The sequence below is a fragment of the Hylobates moloch genome, unplaced genomic scaffold, assembly GCF_009828535.3.
Source record: "Hylobates moloch isolate HMO894 unplaced genomic scaffold, HMol_V3 SCAFFOLD_12, whole genome shotgun sequence".
NCBI classification, from domain to species: Eukaryota; Metazoa; Chordata; class Mammalia; order Primates; family Hylobatidae; genus Hylobates; species Hylobates moloch.
This window is the reverse complement of record NW_026652287.1, coordinates 33,873,926-33,898,166: the sequence shown is the minus strand read 5'-3', so window position 1 is coordinate 33,898,166 and position 24,241 is coordinate 33,873,926. Positions and strand designations below refer to the sequence as shown.

The following is a 24,241-nucleotide window of genomic DNA, read 5'->3' as shown; positions in this document are numbered from 1 at the left end:
AAAGAGGCAAAGGACCCCACAGAGACTAATTGCCAAACACATTTGCAAGTCTTTTGAAGTCCAATTGTTCTTCCTAAAGCTGGGCTCCTGGATGCCTCTGCATGTTTCCCATAAACTCTCGTTATTAAAACATAAGAGGCTGGGTATGGTGGCTCACACCTGTAATCCCAGCACTTTGGGAGGTCAAGGTGGACGGATCATCTGAGGTCAGGAGTTCGAGACAAGCCTGGCCAACACGGCAAAACCCTATCTGTACTAAAAACACAAAAATGAGCCGAGCGTGGTGGCGCATGCCTATAATCCCAGCTACTCAGGAGGCTGAGGCAGGAGAATCGCTTGAACCTGGTTTCATGCGCGTCCGTGTGAAGAGACCACCAAACAGGCTTTGTGTGAGCAACATGACTGTTTATTTCACCTGGGTGCAGGCGGGCTGAGTCCGAAAAGAGAGTCAGTGAAGGGAGATGCATTATCACTAGTTCTTATAGGTTTTGGGATAGGCAGTGAAGTTAAGAGCAATGTTTTGCGGGCAGGGGGTGGATCTCGAAAAGTACATTCTCAAGGGTAGGGAGAATTACAAAGAACCTTCTTAAGGGTGGGAGAGACCACAAAGTACATTGATCAGTTAGGGTGGGGCAGAAACAAATCACAATGGTGGAATGTCATCAGTTAAGGCTATCTTTACTTCTTTTGTGGATCTTCAGTTACTTCAGGCCATCTGGATGTATACCTGCAAGTCACAGGGGATGCAATGGCTTGGCTTGGGCTCAGAGGCCTAACACCTGGGAGGTGGAGGTTGCAGTGAGCTGAGATCATGCTACTGCATTCCAACCTGGTTGACAGATCAAGACTCCGTCTAAAAAAAAAAAAAAACCAACAAAAAAACAAAACATAGGGAAGTTTTCTTTCTTGCTATGAAATGGCCCATGATTAACAAAAATGCCTAGAAGCAAGTAAACAGAATAAGAGTCTTAAAATGAACTTTCACTCCGATGGGGCAAAAATCATCTAAGGATCGTCTCAATCAGCCATGCGTGAGACTCAAAGTATGATTCATCCTGAGGCTAATTCCTCTTCAGCTGTAAGCCTGTTAAATCAGACAATTACGTGCTTTCAAACAGTGGTGGGACAGTCTAGGATTGACATTCCCGTATCAAAAAGGAGAAACAGGAAGGAAGAAAGGGGAACCAGATCCTGAGGAAGTCCAAAACAACGTGGCAAATACATTTTAAGGCCTCAGTATAATGTTCTTTGACTCCATGTTCTGCTTTTTGGACACATTGGAGCTGGGGTTGGGCCACCACAGCTCTGGGCAGAACCACCGTCATGGCTTTCCTGGATGTAGCTGATGCAGCAGCTCTCGGGTTGAAGTCAGGTGCTGCAGCTCCCCAAGGGTGGTATTGCACACAGGTGGCTACACAGTTCTGAGGTCTCAGGGGCAGCCTCACCCCCAGGGTTCCACTGGACATTGCCCTAGTGGAGGCACTCTGTGGTGGCCCCATCCCCACTGCTTACCGGGCACTCTCTTAATGCCATCATATTGGGGGAGGTACTCTCTGTGGAGAGACAGAGAGTCGCTGGAGACCCTCTCTGGGTCTCCATCCTGGACACAGCCCTCTCCCTGAGTTGCATGCCTGCGACTCTAGGTAGCGTCTTCCTTCATAATCTAAGGGGAGGCAGCCACAACCCCACAGCTCATGCACTCTGTGCCCTGGTGGAGATGACACCACACAGATGTAGCCTTGGCTTACAGCCTGTGCCATCCAGAGAAGTGGCCTGAGCCGCACTCTGGCGTGCTTGAGCCAAAGCTTGGAAGGCCAAGGAGTGCTATACTGGAATATGGGGAATACAACCTTGAAATTGTTTGCATTCTGTGCCTGTGATGGGCAGGGAAGATGTGAAGATCTGTGAGATGCCTTCAGAGTCATTCTTCCGTTGTCTTGATGAATACTATCTGGCTTATATCCATACTAATCTCCGTATCAAATGTTCACTTACCCACACCATTGGTGTTCTCCCCTGAACATATTTTTGCACTTTTTACAGGCTGAGAATTTTCCAAATCTTTAGGTTCTACTTCCCTTTTGATTATAATTGCCATTTTTTTTTTTGAGATGGAGTCTCACTCTGTTGCCCAGGCTGGGGTGCGCAGTGGCACGATCTCGGCTCACTGCAACCTCTGCCTCCCAGGTTCAAGCAATTCTGTTGCCTCAGCCTCCTGAGCAGCTGGGATTGCAGACGTTCGCCACCACACCTGGCTCATTTTTGTATTTTTAGTAGAGACAGGGTTTCTCTATGTTGGCCAGGCTGGTCTTGAACTCCTGATCCACCTGCCTCGGCCTCCCAAAGTGCTGGGATTACAGGCATAAGCCACCGTGCCTGGCCTATAATCGCCATTTTTTGTGTAACTCTTTTCCTGCGTTTTACTACAAGCAGTCAAGAGAAGCCATGCCACACCCTCAATGCTCTGCTTAGATGTATCTTCCACCAAACATCTTATTCCATCACTCGGAAGTTCTACCTTCCACAAAGCACAAGGACACAGACACAATTCAGCCAAGTTCTTTGCCACTTTATAACGAGGCTGTCCTTTCCTACAGTCTTCCAAAAATGTTTCTCATTTTCATGAGATCTCATCAGAATGACCTACCTCTACATTTCTACCAGTGCTCTGATCATTATTGCAATCTTCTTCTGAGCCTGTAGCAGAATCACCCTTAATGTTACATTCATGGAAATGTAGAGTTTTTTCTAGCACTCACATATAAACTCTTCCAGCCTCTCACATTACCCAGTTCCAAAGCCATTTCCACATTTTTAGGTATTTCTAATTATAATACCTCTACTTCTTGGTACAAATTAGTCTTTTAGCCCATTTGAGTTGCTATAACAAAATCTATTAGGGTAAGTTATGATCAACATACATTTATTACTCACAGTACTGGAGGATAGAAAAACCAACCTTAAGGCTGGGCACAGTGGCTCATGCCACCATAATCTCAGCACTTTGGGATTGCTTGAGGCCAGGAGTTTGAGATCAGCCTGGACAACATGGCAAAATCCCATCTTTACTAGAAAAAAAAAAAAATTAGGCGGGCATGGTGGCACGTGCCTGTAATCCCAGCTACTTGAGAGGCTGAGGCACGAGAATCCCCTGAACTCAGGAGGCGGAAGTTGCAGTGAGCCGAGATTGCACCACTGCACTCCAACCTGGGTGACAAAGCAAGACTCTGTCTCAAAAAACAAAAAAAAAGAAAGAAAAAAAAAAAAAAAAAGAAAGACCAAGGTTAGGGCGCCCACAGATTCCATGTCTGATGAGGGCCCATTACTCATAGACAGCGCCTTCCATATGTCCTCACATGGTGGAAGAGACAGACAAGCTCCCTCAAGGCTTTCTTATAAAGGCACTAATCCTATTTATGAAGGCGCAACCATCACGCTCTAATCTCCTCCGTATGGTCTCGCCTTTTAATACCATAACCTGGGGGGTTAGGATTTCCCATACAAATCTGGGGAGGGGAGAAACAAACATTCAGACTGTAGCAGATGCAGCAATAGTAACTTTAGGAATGTGGAATTTATAAAGAGCACTCATTCTTCCCCATTCCCCATAGCCATCCAGTCTCCAAGGCTGGTCTACTCAGCCTGGACAATCTCTCTCTAAGATACGCCTCCTCTTGATCACACTACACCTGCCCTGGGTAGCTCTTCAAGAACCTTACCTTGATCTCTGGTGACATTCTCCATTCTAATATCTCTGTCTCCAATTAGAAACATTCTCAAAGCCATCCCTTTGCAGAACTACAGAACAATATTTTTCAGAAGCACACACTTGACAAGTCACTCTCCTGCTTAAATGGTTATTCATGTTATTATGAAGAAATTCCAAGTCCTTCTTGTAGCATTCAAGACCCTCCAACAGATGGCCTCTGCCACTTGCCACACACTCAGTGTTTATTGCTGTCTGCCTCATCATCTATGCTCCAATAACCACAGGTAACCTGCTATTTCTCGGTCCTTTCCTATGTGCTTTCACTCTCCTCTGCCTGGAATGTATTTTTTCTTCTTTATCTGAGTCTTTAACACTCATCCCAGATGTTACCTGCATTGCACTTGGAAGTGACCCTGGACCCTGTCAGTCTCAGTTAGTTGTTCCTTTTGGGAAATCTCATAATGAACCAGGCATCTGTCTATCACTATGTACCCCCACTCTACTGTGACTGCTTAGGGAAATGGCAGAAGACACCATTGTGCACAAAGGGTGCAAAAGACTATGCTTAGTCACAGTAGAGTGACTCTGTCACCTCTTTACCTGGGTAGTCGGCATCTCCAGGGTAAAGCATATGTCTGTTTAAGCTCTATGTCTGCAGGAGCCAGCAAGGGAGCACCTCTTCAGAGGCCTCACCTGTGCAATACGCACCACCCTTTATTATACTGATAAGTAAATTCCATTTTAACCAAGTGGCAGGTAGCAATGTGCCACTGTCCTAGGAAATCAATCATGATTGGCCTAAGCCAATATGAAGAACTTCTTTGTCTTTTTTTTTTTTTTTTGAGATAAGGTATTGCTCATTGCCCAGGCTTGAGGGCAGTGGCATCATCATGGCTCACTGCAGCCTCAACCTCCCTGACAAAGCAGCCCTCCCACTTCACCTCCGGAGTAGCCGGAACTGCAGGTCCTCACCACCACACCAGCTAATATTTGTTTTTTTAGAGATGGGGTCTCACTATGTTGCCCAGGCTGGTCTTGAACTCCTGAGCTCAAGCAATTCTCCTGCCTCAGCCTCTCAAAATGCTGGGATTACAGGCCATGAAACACTGTCCCTGACCTTTATTTTTATGTATTGGTATTTTTGTTATTTCTTGGCCATTTATTGGTCTAGAGATGGCATGCTCTGGCAATGAAAGACAAGGAGAGGTCCTGAAGAGACTCTGGACAAGGTTTCCCTCTGTGATACAATGAAAGAGGCATGTGAATGAGTCACGTTTTCTGCCTGTCTCATGATTCTGGCTCAGGAGGGCCTGTTGATGTGATGTCCAGAACAGTGGCAGCCATTCTGTGGTCACTTTCAAGAAGGCCCTAGAAGAAAACCAATATGATGATGGAGTGGAAGGGTGACATTGAACTCAATTTTTGTTCAGACTCCAGATCTATCCCCTTCCAAAACTTTTTTTAATACTAAATTTCTCCATGGTTTATGTGCTTCAATGGTTTACTCTACCTTATCACTGAAAACATCCAGTGAATCACAGAGGAAATAGAAAATAGTTGACTCTTGTTTTGTGGCTCTCCACTGTTTTTCATGGTTCTATTCTTTGGGCTTGAGAGCAACATTCTGATGGTGTTTAAAAACTCAGAAAGAGCCCATCTCCTCAGATCAGTAGTCCATAGAGCATCTCCCTAGGAGCAGAAGGTTAGGGGGTTAATCTTGGCAATGGTGTGGAATGAAAAGTGTCTCTCATTTACCTTCCTTACCTCTCTCCATGCTCCTAGTTACTGCTTCTTTTTGTAACTCTGAGGTATAAAATACCTCAAAGCATATTTGACTTTGTTACATATTTCTGGCACAGGGCTCTTTTTCTTTTTTTTTTTTTTTTGAGATGGAGTCTCGCTCTGTCACCCAGGCTGGAGTGCAGTGGCGCAATCTCGGCTCACTGCAAGCTCTGCCTCCCGGGTTCACGCCATTCTCCCACCTCAGCCTCTCCGAGTAGCTGGGACTACAGGCGCCCGCCACCACGCCCGGCTAATTTTTTGTATTTTTAGTAGAGACGGGGTTTCACTGTGGTCTCGATCTCCTGACCTCGTGATTCGCCCGCCTCAGCCTCCCAAAGTGCTGGGATTACAAGCGTGAGCCACCGCGCCCGGCCAGGCACAGGGCTCTTAAAACCCTTGGAATTTCCTCAGTGATAAGAGTATTATTTGTTATTCATAAACAGCCCCTTTTGATCACAGCTGAGTTTATGCTAAGGAGATGATGGCCTTAGGCTGGGACTGGTCACCAGAAAGACCAAGGGATTAGAGGGTTGGAGCTGTCAGCCCCACCTACTGACCTCCAGGAAGGGAAGGCAGGGACTGGAGATTGAGTTCCATAAAAACTTGAACAATGAGATTTGATGAGCTTCCACACTGGTGAACACTCAGGGGTGCTGGGAGAGTGGCTGCCTGAAGAGAGCATGGAAGCTCTATGCACCACCCAACCCCTTCCCTGCCATATACCTGCCATATGCCTCTTTCCAATGGACTATTCCTGAGGTATATTCCTTATATAAAGCAACAAATGCAAACAAAGTGCTTTCCTGAGTTCTGTGTGCCATTCTAGCAATTTATTGGTGTCATTGGAACACCCAATTTATAGCCTGTCAGTCAGAAGTACAAGTAGCCACCTGGGACTTGCAACAGATGTCTGATCTGATCTGAGAACAGTTTGTGGGAGTGAGCCCTTTAACTTTTGGGATCTGATGCTAAATCCAGGTAGACAGCATCATAACTGAATTTTAATTGCAGGTGGCCCAGGTGGTGTCCCCAGAGAATTGGAGAATTTCTTGGTGTGGAGAAAAACTACATTTGGTCAGAAGGATTGTGAAAGTAGAGAATCGAGTTTTTGTTTAACTGTGCATCTTTGTTTTTTATTGTTTTCCTCTCATTCTTCTCACCTTGGTAATTGTTTCTTTCACTTTCCTGAATCTCTGAAAAGAAAGGGCCTGGACTCTCAGATTTCTTGGCCTTTGATATTTGGAAGGATGAACTCCAGTCTCCCATAGAAGGCTAGAGGCGAAGGAACATTCAGACATATAAGTTTCTAAGATAAATCATCTGAGAACATCTCCAAAGTGTCTTTTGGGAATGGTAAGAGACCCTGAGTTTGTGTCAGGGTTGATTCCAGCTCCATTGTCCCCGTGTCCTTCAACTAAGTCTCTGCTGAAGTCTGTTCTATAAAAACAGGAAGTAAGTGGCTTGGACTGACCAATTGTACTAGGTTCGACAAAGCAAACCAAATGCAGTCAGTCATACTAAAACTCCACATCACCAAACCAAAACTAATTTATCTGAACTTTTGAGAAATCAAGAGAGAGAGAAAATGAACACATTCCTAAAACAGGCCAGTTTCAGTGGGCATGAAAATGAAGTTCTCTCTGCTTTCATCTTTACAAAAAAAAAAAAAAGGAATCTGTGGTAACTTGACTTCAATCAATCAGTTGTTCCTTATTGCTGTCTCTCTATTCCTGCTGCACACAAAAAAAAATGCAACATCCAAATGACCAATCAGGTTTTTGTTCTCTGTTTCTGCTTTCTTTAGCCCTCCTATCCCTGTAAAACCAACTTCCTTGGCTCTAACTATCAAAACATTCGTTTTATTTTATAGCATGAAAGGCTGTCCGATTCCATCTTTATAACCAAAGCCAATTAAGATCTTAAAACTAAACATATAACTTCATCTTTTGACAGGTCCTTAGAGGCTGAGTTGCTCCACAAGAATCCAGGAACTGGGCACAGGAAAAGGATCTCAGCTGGTGGTAAGTTGGGGTCTGAAAATTTAAAAGTTATTGTTGAAATGCCTGCTATATGACAGAGCCCTTCTAACTCTGGAGTAGTGTAGTCTAGTGAAGAATCCACTTCATTAGTATGAAAAAAATGTTAACTATTTCATTAACAATGTTTAATTTGGTTACATCTTCCGGTAACATTCTTTTTTTTTTTTTTTTTTTTTTTTTTGATGGAGTCTTGCACTGTCGTCCAGGCTGGAGTGCAGTGGCACAATCTCAGCCCACTGCAACCTCTGCCTCCCGGGTTCAAGCGATTCTCCTGCCTCAGCCTCCCGAGTAGCTGGGGTTACAGGCACCTGCCACCACGCCCAGCTAATTTTTTGTATTTTTAGTAGAGATGAGGTTTCAATATGTTGGCCAGGCTGGTCTTCAACTCCTGACCTCGTGATCCACCCGCCTCAGCCTCCCAAAGTGCTAGGATTATAGGCGTGAGCCAATGTGACTGGCCAATTCTTTATCATATATGTAATTAAATAAAATGTATTACTAAAATAATGTCCCCAAAGGTGTTTTACTTTTTTAAAAACAGTGGCTACAAAAAAATTTTTAAGTCCCATATGTAGCTAAAGTTAACACATTATATTTCTACTGGACATGTAGCACTGTAGAGATGTAGCATTGAAGGATCTTGATAGTCCTATGGAGCTTACGTACTAGTGTGGAGGGTATTCAAGAGACAAGATAAATGAACAAACAAATAAAGGAGAAAAGTATCTGGTGAGATAGGCTGTACCTGGGCATTCTGCTTTGCAGAGTGGGTCAGGTGGGATCTCTCTGAAATATTTGACCTGAAATATGAATATTCAGAACGAGCCAGGTGCAGGAAGCTCAAGACGAAGAGCACGGTAGGCAGAAGGAATAGAGAAAGCAGAAGCCCTGAGATGACAATGAGCTGCAAGTTCAAGGAATTAGAGCCCAGTGGGTGGAGCCCAGTGTGTCTCATGAGAGTGCAGAGATGAGGTCTGAGGGATGCACAGGGCACATGTGGCCATGGATAAGGGAACCTAAGATAAGGGTAACTTAGAAGTCTGGAAGCCATCGGAAGGTATTGAGAATAACATCACCATCTTATTGGACCTTTTTAAAGCTCATTTGGTTTCTGTCTGGAGAATAGATCTTAGAGAAGGGGGCAGTAGGACCAGGAAAAAGCTATTTGCAAGGCTTGTGCAAATATCCAAGCCTGACAGGGCCATGGACACCAGTCGTGGAGATGGCAATGGTTCTGGCTGTGCATTCAGCATGTTCTGCAGATAGAATGAATAAGACGTGGATGGCATTAGGTGGTGAGGAAAAGAGAAATAAAAGGTGAGTTCCAGATCTGGAGCTTTAACAACTGAATATTTAATCTCCAAATAGATACAGAATATTGGAAGAGTGGCAGGTTTGGGAGGCAGAGAACATCAACAGCTTGGTAAAACCATGTGAGGTTTGGAGTCTATGGGACTCCCATGGGGAGAGGTTTTATCAGACTTGAGTGCCAGGGAGAGGCCATGGCTGATAATTTAGATGAAAAGACAGCATAACGGTTTAATCCCAGAGACTGGATGATATCATTTATAGAGGGTGAGATACCCCAACATTTAGAGTCAAATTTAGAATAGAAAACACCGTAAATTGGACTAAAAAGAGGAAGAGAATTGAGCCGTAGAGATGACCAAGAGTGTATTGTGTGTACATATCTCTTGGATATATCTCATGGCATAGGAAAATTGTGTTTGAAAAGGGAGAAAGTGATCCAGTGGGTCCTGTGTCATTGGGATATCAGGTCTTAAAAACTGAGAAGGACTCACAGGAGTTGGCAGCCTGGGGGTCATAAGCATCCTTGGGAAAATGCATTAGGTGGAGTGCTAAGGACAGAAGTCAATATGGAGTGGATTAAGGAGAACGGCTGAGGCGAGGAAGGAAAAGGAGGAATTAGAGACATTCTCTTTGGATGTTTGGCTGGAAATTCCCCTTACAGAGAGGTCATTTGGCTAGATAGGGTTGAAGCTGGAAAGAAATATGGTTCAAAGGAGGTTTCTCTTGAAAGAGAGGGGGCGTGATTATGTGATAGAATGATCTAGTAGAAATACAATTTTCAATTTTTTTGATATAAAAAATGATCTTTTATCCCTCACCACATCCCACCTCAATCTAAGTCTTAACTTTCTCATCTGTACAATGGTTATACGAATTAAAACTAGCATTAATCAATATTCACCGTGTCTCCGGGTGTGTTCAGTGCTTACACATATTAACACATCCTATCCGCAGAGCCTATGAGAGGAGTTGTGAGGGTTAAGGGAGAAGCTCTTGGTGTGTGGCTAATGTTCACAAGTAGAAGCTACTATTGCTATAAGCATCGTTCTTGTCCTGACCCTGAGCTTCATAGTGCAGGGTTCAGGATTGTACCCCACAACACAGCACACAGCCTGGTGACGGCTAAGAGTTCTAATTTGTTACAGATTTACCGACCTATCCTAGATGATTTCCATGTCTATTCTTTTTTTTTCTTTTTTTTTTTTTTTTGAGACGGAGTCTCGCTCTGTTGCCAAGCTGGAGTGCGGTGGTGCAATCTCAGCTCACTGCAACCTCCGCCTCCCGGGTTCAGGCGATTCCCCTGCCTCAGCCTCCTGTGCATGTCTATTCTATTTAATCCTCCCCTGAAAATCAGTCTTCATCAAGAAACCATTTCAGTTCTGCAGAGGGGAAAATGGGGACTCAAAGAGATGTCACTGATCAAGAATTTACACTGTCGAGGTGTCAGAGATAAGATTAGAGTGGAGATCTAACTGACTCCAGAGCCTGGTACTCTACACCATTACGGTGACACTCAACTGGCAGAGGGAGGGGGTGGGGAGGTATTTTGCCCCCTAGGGGATCTTTGATAATGTCTTTTGGTTGTCACTCCTGAATGGGGAGTTGCTACTGGCATCTGTGGATAGACACCGGGGGCACTGATAAACATCCTACTGTGTACAGAACAGTCCCCCACAACAAAGAATTAACCAGCCCTAAATGCCATTGGTGTCAAGGTTGAGAAACCCTGAGCTACACTAAACAATGTCCCTGGGAAGACCTCAGTGAAAGTGACTGGTAATGACAGGAAAAAAGGAGGAAATGAGTAAAAGAAATAGGAGAAAAAAATTATTATATGAGGGCAGGACCCTATCCTGGTGATTTTGGGATAAAGCCTTTCAATGGCAGCACTTGAGCGTGCAAAGGTAGTGGCTCTGTTCGGTCTGGTTTACAAATCTTGCTGTCTCCACTGATTGGCTAGGCATGATGCTGAAAAAGCTACAGGAGTCCCTGGGCTATGGATTCTCCCTAGTAAAAAAGGGATGATGATGGCTGCCTCACAGTGTTATTATGAGTATTAGATGTAAACAAGTGCTAGATAATTGTTATCATTCTTAAAGAGGCTAAATAGCCCAGGGTGGGAAGATTCTCAGATTTTCATGATCATAGAAAATTGCTGTAGCTTGGCTGGGCGCGGTGGCTCACACCTGTAATCCCAGCACTTTGGGAGGCTGAGGAGTTCGAGACAGCCTGGCCAACATGGTGAAACCCCATCTCTACTAAAAATACAAAAAATTAGCCGGGCGTGGTGGTGGCGTCCAGCTACTGGGGAGGCTGAGGCAGAAGAATTACTTGAATCCAGGAGGCGAAGGTTTCAGTGAGCCGAGATCACACCGCTGCACTCCAGCCTGGGCAATGGAGGAAAAAAGGGAAACATTCGGACATTTGCCCCTGAACTTGAAGTGTGCCACACCCCACTCCCACTGCCAGTTGCCACCCCCGTCAGCTCTCTTTCTGCCTGTTCTCTTGCTCCTCTGAGTGTGGCCTCCAGATGTCTCATGTACCTCCCAGGGTCTGTGAATACTAAAACCTCTCAAACTTTAACACTGTAGTCGCATCATTGAAGCCGCACCCACAATCCGACCCACGATGTGAGGTTGCCCGAAAGCAACCTGGGCAGTTGGATCCCCTCTTGATGTTCTTTTGTCCTGGCCTCTGGTGGCTGCTGAGGACGGTCACTACCAGCTGAGTTGATAGAGAAACTTGAAGAGCTTCATTTAATACCACTGGCATACCAGGCAGGCTTTTGGCTGTGTCTTGGACACAATCCCAATGTCTGTGTGTGGATGACTCACGCACTTCCTGCATCAGACAGCCCAGTCGGTCTGGCCCAGATGGCACTACAGCTTGCTGGTGCTGGATTCTGCTGCTTCATGCAGCTTAGTACTGCTGTCCTCAGCTGTTACCTTGGAGATTCTCCAGAAATTCCAGTGGCTGTGGATGGCTCTTTGAGGCTCCAGGCTCCCCAGCAGCCGCTGGAGGACAGATCCTACTGTAATGAGGGTGTTTCCCTGTGGGACATCAGACACCCTTTCTGGGATCAGGCCCCTGCCAGGGGGCCACTACTGGAGGGCATGTTGCCCCTTGAGCCATACATGCTTCTCTGGTGACCTAGGGCCACAATAGTGGTCCAGCCTGTATTGGCTCTAAGCTACAAAGTACTGGCCTCCAGCCAGAGTGAGCTGGCCACCTCGTGGCCCATGGCTCGATCCTCAGCTCTACCTCCATCTTGCTGATGATAGGGCCATGGGCCACCAGGCTCCTGGGGAGCAGCGATTCTCCCATAGTGAAGTTGAAGAGGATGACAGCATGCTGGCTTCACTGGGTCAGTGAAGGGGAGCTGGGTGAAAGGATCCAGTCGCCTAACTCTAACCTGTGACACGGCAACTGCACCTGAGTCCCCAGGGCACCTTGCAAGAGCAGGTGCTGCTGAGGCCAGCGTCTCCTTGGTTGCTGCATTCCTTGGTGCTATCACTTCTCATTCTCCCAGCCCCTCAGAGATCGATCGGGTCACCCTGGAAAGAAAAGCAGCTGCCTACAAGGCCGGTGCAAGTGGAGCTCATTGTTCGGTTTTGAAGAGAGGTTAAAGAAAGACACACAAAGACAGAGTGTCTCAACAGCAAATGCAGGCATTTATGTCCAGCATAAACCTGCAGAGGTGCCAGTGCCCACCACTGCTTACAGGCTGGGGCAATTACAGGCCTGGGTGGGAGAGGTCTGGAAGTGGAGCGTGGCCTGTTGCCTGGGAAAATGTTGATAACATGTTCCCATGATGAGGTGGTTTGGCACTTGTTCCTGCAGAATGTGATAGTGATGTTCCTTGGGCCTTTGCCCGGCAGGGTGTGATAAGGATGTTCGTGTGCCTTGTGGTCAGGTGGTTAGGCAGGATGTTTCTCATGGCCCGAAACCCCATGGAATGTTTCACTTTGACCAAGGTCTGCAAAATGGTGGGGGGCTTACAAAGTGGTGCAGTTTGGACTAACTCTATCACCATTTTTTTTCTTTTTTGGTAACAATGTGTAAAGTGAAAACAGCAGAGTGCTACTCCATACCACTGGGACCTTGTCCAGTAAACATCCAGAGAGTGAGGATAGGAAATAAAAAGTATATAAATATTAGATGCCTAGAAATGCAAGTCACTTTAAAGATTTTATGTGAAATAGAAAAAAAGAGAGGAGAGGGATTCATTGTCTTGTAATGGGTCCTTCCCAGAGAGACGTGACTGTCCAGCGGCACTGGGCCCTTTTCCTCCTTCCCCTTTTTCTCTTATCAGCTAGGACAGAAACTAAGAATTTTGGCTTCAAGTAGCTAGAAGATTGATGGGGGAAAAAAGAAAATAGAAAAAAATAACAGAGAGACTGACGCTCTAGGCAGTTACAAGTCCAAGAAAAAAGAGAGAAACTTTTAACTTTAAGTGTTGAGCCAAACCAGGTTTAGCAAACACAATGCTGGCCCTAGATTATTTATTAATTTATGAAGAAACTTCTAGATAGGGGGGTGACAAAAGGAAATTAAATCCATTATATATGCATATATTTTAATGTAAATATATAATAGATAAATTATGTATACATAATACGTAACCAAATTGAAACAGTTTTATAATTTGATTTGACTGGAAATTCAAAATCCATATATTAATTTTTGTAGTAAAAGTTTATGTAAAAAAAGACAAAAAGGACACTGATTGGCTTTTGTTCCTCTACAATATAGGTTCTAACTTAACTTTTAACATTAGTGGCCGAATGGGGTGGCTCACACCTGTAATCCCAACACTTTGGGAGGCCAAGGTGGGCAGATCACCTGAGGTCAGGGGTTCAAGATCAGCCTGGCCAACATGGTGAAACCCCATCTCTACTAAAAGTACAGAAATTAGCCAGGCATGATGCTGGGTGCCTGTAATCCCAGCTACTCAGGAGGCTGAGGCAGGAGAATTGCTTGAACCTGGGAGGTGGAGGTTGCAGTGAGCCGAGATTGTGCTACTAAACTCCAGCCGCATGAATTGACAAAAATTTATGGACTTAATAGTGGGCTCAAATTATAGTTATACACAGGGATCCCATTAAATTTACTTACTCTACCCCCCATAATCTTGAGAAGCTAACTAAAATTTTGAAAAATGAGTAGACCTCACTTTAGCTGTAGCGTCGCCTAAATTTCCCATAGTCATACAGTCATTGCTCTAAAATATTCGATGTTGGACATAGATTCTGTGACACAATATCAAATTAAAATTAAAGTAAGCTTTTGGCACTTACAAATTGGCTTGATCAAATGGGGCCCCTTAGTCCCACAGTTAAGATAACTTATTATGGCCCAATAGAAGTTGAAACAGCACCTTCAAGGATTAAAATGTATTATATAAAACCTAATTAATAAAAGCGTGATTATCGACACCACATCTCCATTTAGCAACCCAAAAGTTCTTCCTGTTCCCAAATCTAAAAAAAAAAAAAAAAAAAAAAATTCATAAAAATGCCTTATGATGGATGACTACAGCAGATGGGCTATTGAGGGCTGCCTCAGCCCTTCAGCCCAGACCAGTGACAGAGCTACCAACACTGCTTCACCTCCTGCAGAGGTGGAGGTACAGACAACGTGAGGAGGGGGTCAGGGATATTTTTTAGCTCTTTCTCATCCTACCCTCATGCCAGTCCCAGCTTCTTCTACCCTTGAGTCACATTAAGCCATTCAAGGATGAGTGGATCAAGTTTTTAATCAAGAAAAAATACTTCCATGCCCCCTGATTTGAGAGTAAGAAATAGAAAAATGAGGCTATTGTGGGTGTCATTTCTAATTTCTGGACCTCAGCCTGTACCCTGGGGTAAGTGGAAGTGGAAAAAAACTACAAGAAAACAGAAAGAGTGGTGGGCATTTGTAAGGCTTGGATGAGATAGTATATATTAAAGGGAAAACTTAATTACTTTACCCTTAAGTATAATGTTTGCTGTCACCTTTTTGTATCTTTCTCTTTTTAATCAGACTGTTGAAAGTGTCCTCTATTCTTACTTTTTAAGAGTTTTCTTCTTCTATTGCTTAAATTATGAATGGATGTTAAATGTTTTCAAATGTAATATCTGCCAATATTAACATGATTATTTTTATTCTTTCATTTACATCGTTACAAATTAGGTTGATGAATTCTTCAATGTTAAACTACCTTGTGTTTCTGAAATGAATCATGCTTCCTCATGATGTATCTTATATATTTGTAATTGATCTCCTAGATTTCTTTAGAATTTCTGTATTTATGTTTATGTAAAGATGGCTCTGTTATTTCACTTTTCTCTACTGTCTTGCTCTGTCGCCTAGGATGGAGTGCAGTGGAGTGATCTCAGCTCACTGCAACCTCTGGCTCCCGGGTTCAAATGATTCTCATGCCTCAGCCTCCTGAGTAGCTGGGACTACAGGCAGGCGCCACCACGCCCAGCTAATTTTTAGTAGAGATGGGGTTTCACTATGTTGGCCAGGCTGGTCTCGAACTCCTGACCTCAAGTGATCTGCCCACCTCAGCCTCCCAAAGTGCTGGGATTACAGGCATGAGCCACCGTGCCCAGCATCAAAATTTATAAAAAGTGTTTATTAAAAACACTTTTAGAAACATTTACATGAAGCCAACTGGGTCTTGGGTTTTCTTTCTGGGAGAGATTTTAAATATATGTTTAATGTCTTTAACAATTATTACATTGTTCAGTTTTCTTTTTCATATCTTTCACTTTTGGTAAACTATTATTTTCAAGAAATTTGGTCATTTCATCTGAACTATGACGTTTATTGGCATGAAGAGGGGTAACAACTGTATTCAAACTTCATATGGTTCCTTTCATATAATAAGAATGCAAGCTATCTGAGGGCAGGGATTGTGGTCTATATTGCTTACAGATGAATCCTCACCCTCTATGTGTAAATAGTGTCTGACATGTGGTAGGCACTCAATAAATACTGAATTAATGAATCAAAAAATAGTGTCACCTAGATATTTAAGTGAGAAACATTTGATGTCTAATTAAAATTATCTCTGGCCCTCATAACATGAACCAAGTCATGTCTAGTAAATTCTCATCCTCATGTGCACAATATTTATAAATTCCCAGGTGGCTTCCATTTTCATGAACACCTTAAATTTTGAGTTTCTGCTTCAATAGAATACTCTCGCTAACAACTGCCTAATGACTTTGTATTTAAATAAATCAGCTCATAACTCAGCCCTTTACCTTGCTTTCTCCACATAAACATTCAGAAATTGTCAGTCCTGTATTGTGTAACATACTTTCCTGATGCACTGGCAAAAGACACCACTCAACATGAATATCAAGGAGTCCTGTTATCAACGTCCTCTCTCACTCCACTGCTTTACTCACTCATTTTTCTCCTTTCTCTAGAGTTCTGTGCATTTCCCAGGCAGAGCAGTTTGCCCATTTCGTTCACACTTTTGACTCCTATAAATGCTTTCAATTTCCAAAAAAAAAAAAAAGTATATTCTTTAACGCCCAACTAAGTTGTGGCCATAGAAAATGAGGAACAATGAAAACAATGCAAGACAGAAAGTCAGGAGCCACGAAGGACAGCGTGTCACCTCTAGATAGGAGAGCCAGGGCTTCCAGATGGGCTAATTAATAGACTTCGTCCACTGCCAGGACAGGGGATTCTTACCTTTCCTTCCCACTGGCCTTGGTTAATTGCAGTAGAACAGTGCCCGCTACATCTCCTCGTTTTTCTTTTCCTCATTAGGAGTTTCCATTGTGGATTCCCAATTCTCATTGCATCGTTGTATACTGGGGCTTTGAAGAAGAATATTCTTTTAAGTTATGGGACACTTATCACAAAGAAACTTCAACATAAAACGTTGGGGATATCATCCTTGGGAAGGATGGCTCTACTTCTTCTGTTTGGAAGAAGAGTGTAAAGGGATCTTGAGTACCCGAAGGCATAATTCTGGCCAAGACTGACAGCTGCCTAACCAACGTTCATCACCCTTCTTCACTGCAGTGTATGCTTTTAAGGGTCTGTTGCCTCAGCATCCAGTCTGAATACAAGCTTAATTTTCTCATACAAGGCTCAGGGCTCAGTCACCCTTGACACAGTTTCCAGTTCTACACCACAGTCACGAGTCCAAGAAAAAAAAAAAGAGGAACTTTAAGTACTGAGCAGAATCCAGATCTAGGAAACATAATCCTAGCCCTAGAATACTTACTGATTTATGAACAAACTTCTAATGGGAGGGTGATAAAAAGGAAATTAAATACATCATATGTATATATGTATATAATATTTTCATGTAAACATATGACAAATAGGTGAATTATGTACATTTAATATATAACCGCATCAAAGTTTTACAATTTGATTTGATTGGGAATTCAAAATTCATCTATTAATTTTTATACCAAAAAAATTATATAACAAAAAGATAAAAAGGCACTGATTTGGTTTTGTGCCTTTACAACATAGGTACCTAACCTAACTTCAACAACAGCAAAATGCTCAAATTGACAAAAATTTATGGACTTCACATTGGGGCTCAAATTATAGTTATATATGAGGATCTATCAAGCACTCGATTCTGTCGGCTGTTCGGGGCGCCACTATGTAACCTGCCATGATCCCTGGTGGACTGAACAAAGGGGGCTGAACACGGGAATAAAAGACAAGAGACAAAAGACCACATTTGGAAGAAGGGGTCAGGGGGCACCTTGCCTCTAGTGGACAAGGCCCTGAGCTTTACATGGCCCTCTGTATTTATTAGACAAAAGAGATAGTGAGATAGGGAGTGGAAGAAGAGGTCAGTTGGTTGGTCCAGAGTAGGCTTGCAAGACTGCATTCTCTAGATGTCTCATGTCTCAGTAGATAACTTCAAAGAGCTTGGCACCAGGAAGCGATTGCCCTCGGCAAACCTTCTGGTGGCAGGCACAGTGGTGAGTTCGCTCACATCCTGTATTCATGATAAACAGTTTGCTGTTTGATCATATAGCCTCCAATGGAATACTGAGTTGGTCACGTCCCATGGGCCTTTGGCTCCCTGCATATCCCCTTTTCTGTTTATGAATTAATTGAAAGAATGTAAGGCCAGGCTGGGCAGCTCTCATTCGCCGATTGGCGGTCCATCCGATTTTACAGACTATAAACAGAAGACAGAGACAAAACGACATTATTCCAAGAACTACATATAAGATGTTACTGTGGCGCCTTAGATAGGTCCAAGGGTTGAGGCTCTCCAGGCCTTCCTGGAATTCAGCCCAATCTTCTAAAGAAGGCTGAAATTCTTGAGTTTGCCTATTTAAATCAAGAATTTGGTTTTGTAATTCACCAATATCAAAGGTGATGTTGGATGTGAAAGCTCCTTGCAAATGGGCTTTCACAAGGTCCCACGGATACTCACTTTCGTTATATTCTAAGTTGGTTACACAAATATGAGTGTGATTAAAGTGACAGCGCAATTGCTGCTGCAACTTCAAGCTTTGTACTTGTTCCCCTAACCACAGAACCGTGGATTTCAACATTGCCACTTCAGTTTGTAACTCAGTGTTAATTTTATTCTGAAGTAGCCTCGCTTGGTTGGCTGTACGTGTCCAATTCTCTACGTACTGAGCCGTTTGAACAGAACTGTGCAGAGAAACAGACGACATCACAACAGAAGTTATTAGTGTGACCAAGGAAACAATAGCAAAAATTATCATGCCTAAGGCTCTACGGGCACAGTGAGTAACCTGAGGTAGAAGATGTTTCACAAAATGCAAAGCAGGTGTGGCAGCCCAAGCCTCGGACAGATTAACAGGAATCCCTAGCCCAGGGATGTGACCTAAAATCATCACAGTAGAGATATTATGTGTTCACAATGTGCTATGATTAATGCAGTGATATAACTAGTATAAGCGGGTCCATTGTCAATTTGTAATTGTTTAGGTATTCCCATATGAGCAAATGATGACAGACAATGTCGCTGTACATGACCAGCTGTCTCAGCTGTTTGGCATGTACCATGCAGCATATGAGAATAAGTGAAACAAATTAAGCAGTTCTGGGTCTAGTGTACTTTTAACTGTGGCAGTTTCTATGCGACTGGCTAAATTTACAACATAAGCTGAACAAGAAGAATCTCCTTGCAGGGTTTGGTAAAGATGTGTAAGTTGATAGGTAGCAATACCTAACATTGGGCGTAGCCAATTAATATCTCCTAATAATTGTTGAAAATCATTTAAAGTCTGTAACATGTCTTTATGGTTGACAATGTTGATTGTAGCCTGCCACAATCCCTGGTGGACTGAACAAAGTGGGTGAGCGTGGGAATAAAAGACAAGAGATAAAAGAGTATATTTGGAAGAAGCGGTCAGGGGGCAGCTTGCCTCTAGTGGACAGGGCCCTGAGTGTTACACAGCCCTCTGTATTTATCAGGCAAAAGAGATAACGAGAAGTAGGGGTAGGGGGTGGTTGTTGGCTAGCAGCTTGATTCACGGCAGGCTTGCAAGACTGCATTCTTAAAACAGTAGGCGCTAGATTCCTCAATAGATAACTCTCAGTAGATAACTTCAAAGAGCCAGGGAGTGAGGCCCTCCACAAACCTTTTGGTGGCAGGGCAGTGTGGGTTTGCCCACATCCTGCATTCATGATAAACAGTTTGCTGTTTGATCATATAGCCTCCAGTGGAATCCTGAGTTGGTCAGGTCTCATGGGCCTTCGGCTCCCTGTAGTTGATAGGATCTGAAGCTGTGAGCTGTAAAACCTCACAGCTGACTGCAATTAGCTCTGAGCATTGAGCTGAAATCCCAGAGATCATTATTGTTTGAGTATGTTTTGGTCCATAGACGGTGGCATGACCTTTGGGAGAGCCATCAGTAAAATAAGTCTGTCCACCTGGAATAGGTTTGTGATGAGTAATCACAGGAAGAATGAAAGAATGGATTTTATAAAACTGTAAAATTTTGTCTGAGGGTAGTGGTTATCTATCGCGCCCATGAAGTCTGCGAAAGCAGTTTGCCAGGCAGTCAACATTTCCCAAGCTGCAGCTTGTTGCTGAGAGTCTAAAGGAACAATAATTTTGTCAAGATCACATCCTGTAAGCATTTTTGATCTATGCCCATAGTCACAATTTGCGTAACGAAAGAAAGATAAACTTGCAAGGTTTTGACTGTTTGATTAGATAGAAAGAACCATTCTATTACTGTTACAGACTTGTCTATAAACTGGCCCAAAAGTCCTGCTGGGGAGTAAGGGGTAGGAAGAATAAACAACAGCAAAGGTTTTTGTGGTTGTAGCCATGAGGCATGTCTCTGCTGTAACATTTGCTCTACAAGCTGTAATTCGGCTTCTGCCTCTTTAGTTAGTTGCCGCAGAGAATTTAAAGAAGAATCTCCTTGCAGGGTTTGGTAAATAAGTGTAAGTTGATAGGTAGCAATACCTAACATAGGTCGTGGCCAATTAATATCTCCTAGTAATTGCTGAAAATCATTTACAGTCTGTAACGTGTCTTTATGAAGAACTACTTTCTGAGTCCGTACACTTCTCTCTGTAACAATAGTTCCTAAGTATTTGTATGGGGAAGTTGTTTGTACCTTTTCTGGAGCTATTTTGAGAGTCCATTTAGTCAAAGCCTGCTTTGTTTCTCTGAATAACTGATGTAGGTTTTGATCGGTAGGAACAGCCAAAAGAATATCATCCATAAAATGAATGATGTAAGCAGTAGGAAACATATTCCAAGGCTTCTTTAATGCCTGTCCTACAAAATGCTGACATAGCGTAGGACTGTTAAGCATGCCTTGGGGTAAAACTCTCCATTGATAATGAGAAACAGGTTCTGTTTGATTAATAGAAGGCACAGAGAATGCACATCAAGGCTTATCCTTCTCATGTAAGGGTGTAGTAAAGAAACAATCCTTCAGATCTATTACTACAAGAGGCCAGTCTCTTGGAATAGCCGCTGGAAATGGTAAAAGTTTTTGTAAAGGCACCCATCAGTTTTATGGGTACATAAATAGCTCTTAAATCATGTAGTAGTCGCCATCTTCCGGACTTTTTTGGAATAACAAACACTGGAGAATTCCAGGGTTATGTGTCCGGCATCCCATTGTTCTTTTACTAGCCGCTGAAGTTGCATCAGGTTCTTCTGAGATAGGGGCCATTGATCCACCCATACAGGTTTGTCACTGAGCCATTCTAATAGTAAGGCAGCGGGCAGAGGAGAAGTATCAATGACCCTCATTAGAAATCCTGATGTCCTAGCCCTTTTCTATCTGTTTTTCCAGTTACTGATATTGGGTTAGGATTTCCTTGAAGAAATTTTCCTAAATATTTTCCCCTCTGATATCCCATGTTCTTCAACATTTTAAATCCTGGGTTATCAAAGTTTTCATTTGTAAGTCTCATATTCCATGTTATAAGTAAGTCTCAACCCCATAAGTTGATAGCTATATTTTCAACATAAGACTGAAAAGTACATGACTGTCCATCCGGACCAAGACAAGGTAAAATCTCAGTGCTCTGTTGAACACTTTGAGCTGTTTCTACTCCCACTAGGGATGTAGAAGTTAATTCCAAGGGCCAGGATGGGGGCCAACTGTCTTTAGATATTACTGACACATCAGCTCCCGTATCCATAAGCCCATAAAATTTCTTTAATTTGTACTACACAGGTGGGTCTATTAGAGGCTATGGGTTGGGACAGATAGATTTCCCATGTAGTTGTGCTCCCAAACTCTTTATTTTCTCATTTCTCCTTTCATGGAGAGAAGTGTGTGATTTGCAGGGAATAAGCAACAATTGAGCAGTATATTGTCCCAGCTCAAAACCCCACAGATCTTGTGACATTAAAACTACTTGAATTTCTCCTTCATAATCAGAGTCAACAACTTCTGGGATGACAGTAATGCTCTGTAAGTTAAGGCAGATTTTGCCTAAATTAGTTCCACATATCCTGCTGGTAATGGTCCCCAAATACCAGTGGGAACTTTGATGGGTTTGTCTGCCCCAACTAACATTACCCGTTCTTTGACTGGGAGATCTAATCCTGTACTCCTTGTGTTCCTGGGGTGAGGGAATCAATGTGCCTCTGGGAACCCATGCCAGAAACAGGGTTGAGGTCTGGACTGGGAATGCCCTCATTGTTTGTGGGGCCTGGGTCCAGGCCCCTGTCTCATTTCCCAGCAGGAGGGTGCCATTCTGGTGAAATTTTGAGCGGCACTGATTAGCCCAGTTATTTCCTCTGTTACAGCAAGGACAAAGTCCTGGCGTTTTTTCTGCTGGGTGGGGCACTGCATTGTAAGGTCCTTTCTGTCCTGAGATCTGGTGGCATTCCTTTTTAAAATGTCCAGGTTTTCCACAATTATAACATTTTTTCATTTTAGGGTTTGACCCTTGGCTCCTTTTAGATTTGTCAACTACTAAGTTAGCCACTGCTTGTGCTAATATTGCAAAGCGACGAAGCTCAGTTCCCACATCTTGACAAGCTCTGAGAAAATTTCCCAAGTTTTTTATACACCTCACTGGTGCCAGTGCATGTTTACAATCCACATCTGCATTCTCAAAAGCTAGAGTTAGCACTTCTGCAGCCGCGGTATGAGGAATCTGACACCTAACTGCCTCTTGTGATCTTGCAAGAAATTGCACATAGGGTTCCTGTGACCCTTGCATGATATGTAAAAAGGATTGTACTGGGACTCCCTCTTCAGGAATTGTGGCCCAGGTGCATTTAACAGCCTGTGCACACTGCTGATAAGCAGCGTCTGGGAGTGCCATTTGACTTTCCAGGTCTGAGTAAGGGCCATTACCTAATAGCATATCCTCTGTAATGTCTCCGTGTCCAGCAACACGGTTCTGTTTAGCCTGGTCTGCACACATTTCTTGCCAATTTAAATTCCATGTCAGATATGCACTAGCGGACAAACAAGTTTGTGCCAAGTGTTTCACATCAAAGCGTAAAAGACGCATAGCACCAAACACAGATTCTAGCAATCCTAAGGTCAATGGGCTCTGTACGCCATTATTCACCGCTCTCGCTTTTAATTCCTTCAACAACTTAAACTCTAGTGGGGTGTGTTCATGAATAACCTGCTGTGGATTGTTTGGATCAGGCCTAATGGAAATAGGAAAAGTGCAAGGTCTAAGGGCTCTCCAGCTATGGCAGCAGAGCATAAAATTCTTTGTATTGGGGTCTCTATTTCTGCTACCAAAGGAGGTGGTACAGATGTTTCTGTAACTGGAGGAGGCGGTATAAGCCAATTTTTATCCTCCGTCTCCTGTTTTTTATTTTCAGTTGGAGCTGTGAGTGGGACAACAGATTCTTTCAGATTTTTAGATTCAGCCTGCTGTCCCACAGAATAATACGGAGATAGTGGCAGAAGTACAGTATGAACTAAACTCCAAGTGGAGAAAACAGAAGGATCAATTTTAAGACCTTTTTGATGAGCCCATTTTAATCCTTCTCCTGCTCTGTCCCAATTTTCCACATCAAGGGTGCCTGCCTGTAGAAACCATGGGTTATGTGTAATAACGTCCTGCAGCAGCTTAGTTAATGTCTGAGAACTAACCTGAGCACCAGTTTGTTTCAACAAAACTTTAAGCAATGGCACATAATGTTTTTTTCTCAGTAGACAAATTCTGCCCCATATTACCCTGATTCAGAAAACTTCCCGTTTCCAGTACTTCTTTAAGGCACTGCTCCCAGTACCTCTTTAGGCACTGACCTCATATCCGCTGCCGGCCGACTCATCCCAGGGTCCCCATTTGCCTTGTCAATTTCAGTTCCTCTGTTCCAGGAGATCTTCTTCATTCACATCCTCATAGTCCCATGTTCAGACTGTCGCCTATTTGAGTGCCACTTGCAGGGCACCCGATTCTGTTGCTGTTCGGGGCACCACTATGTAACGTGACATGATCCCTGGTGGACTGAACAAAGGGGGATGAACACGGGAATAAAAGACAAGAGACAAAAGAGTATAACTGGAAGAAGGAGTCAGGGGGCACCTTACCTCTAGTGGACAAGGAGCTTGGCACCAGGAAGCGATGGCCCTCAGCAAACCTTCTGGCAGCGGGAGTAGTCGTGAGTTTGCCCACATCCTGCATTCATGATAAACAGTTGCTGTTTGATCATATAGCCTCCAGCGGAATGCTGAGTTGGTCACATCCCATGGGGCCTTCCGCTCCCTGCAAGGATCCCACTAAATGTACTCACTCTGCCCATATTGTCTTGAGAAGGCAACTATATATAAAATTTTGAAAAATGAGTATACCTCACTTTACAGCCTTGCCTACATTACCCATAGTCATACCTATTGTTCTAAAATAGCCTATGCTGGAGTTAGGTTGCTCTAAAATAGAATATGATGGAGGTAGACATAATAAATAATACATTAAAATTAAAGTAAATTGT

The 24,241-nt window shown here is 43.4% G+C and overlaps 1 protein-coding gene across 2 annotated transcripts in view; it reads right to left on the bottom strand.

Annotated features, from left to right (window-relative positions):
- FPR1 (formyl peptide receptor 1) overlaps positions 1-23,959 on the bottom strand; it is a 64,884-nt gene extending 40,925 nt beyond the window's left edge. Inside the window, exons 1-3 of one of the 2 annotated variants that reach the window (XM_058425390.1) lie at positions 23,841-23,959; positions 23,556-23,757; positions 16,534-16,661 (exon numbers count right to left, since the gene is read on the bottom strand). The gene's annotated coding sequence lies outside the window, so the exon portion shown is untranslated. Of the gene's footprint in view, positions 1-16,533; positions 16,662-17,612; positions 17,999-23,555; positions 23,758-23,840 lie in introns of those variants that run through there. The other variant, XR_009208995.1, reaches the window with a different exon arrangement.
- Positions 23,960-24,241: the final 282 nt, after the last annotated feature.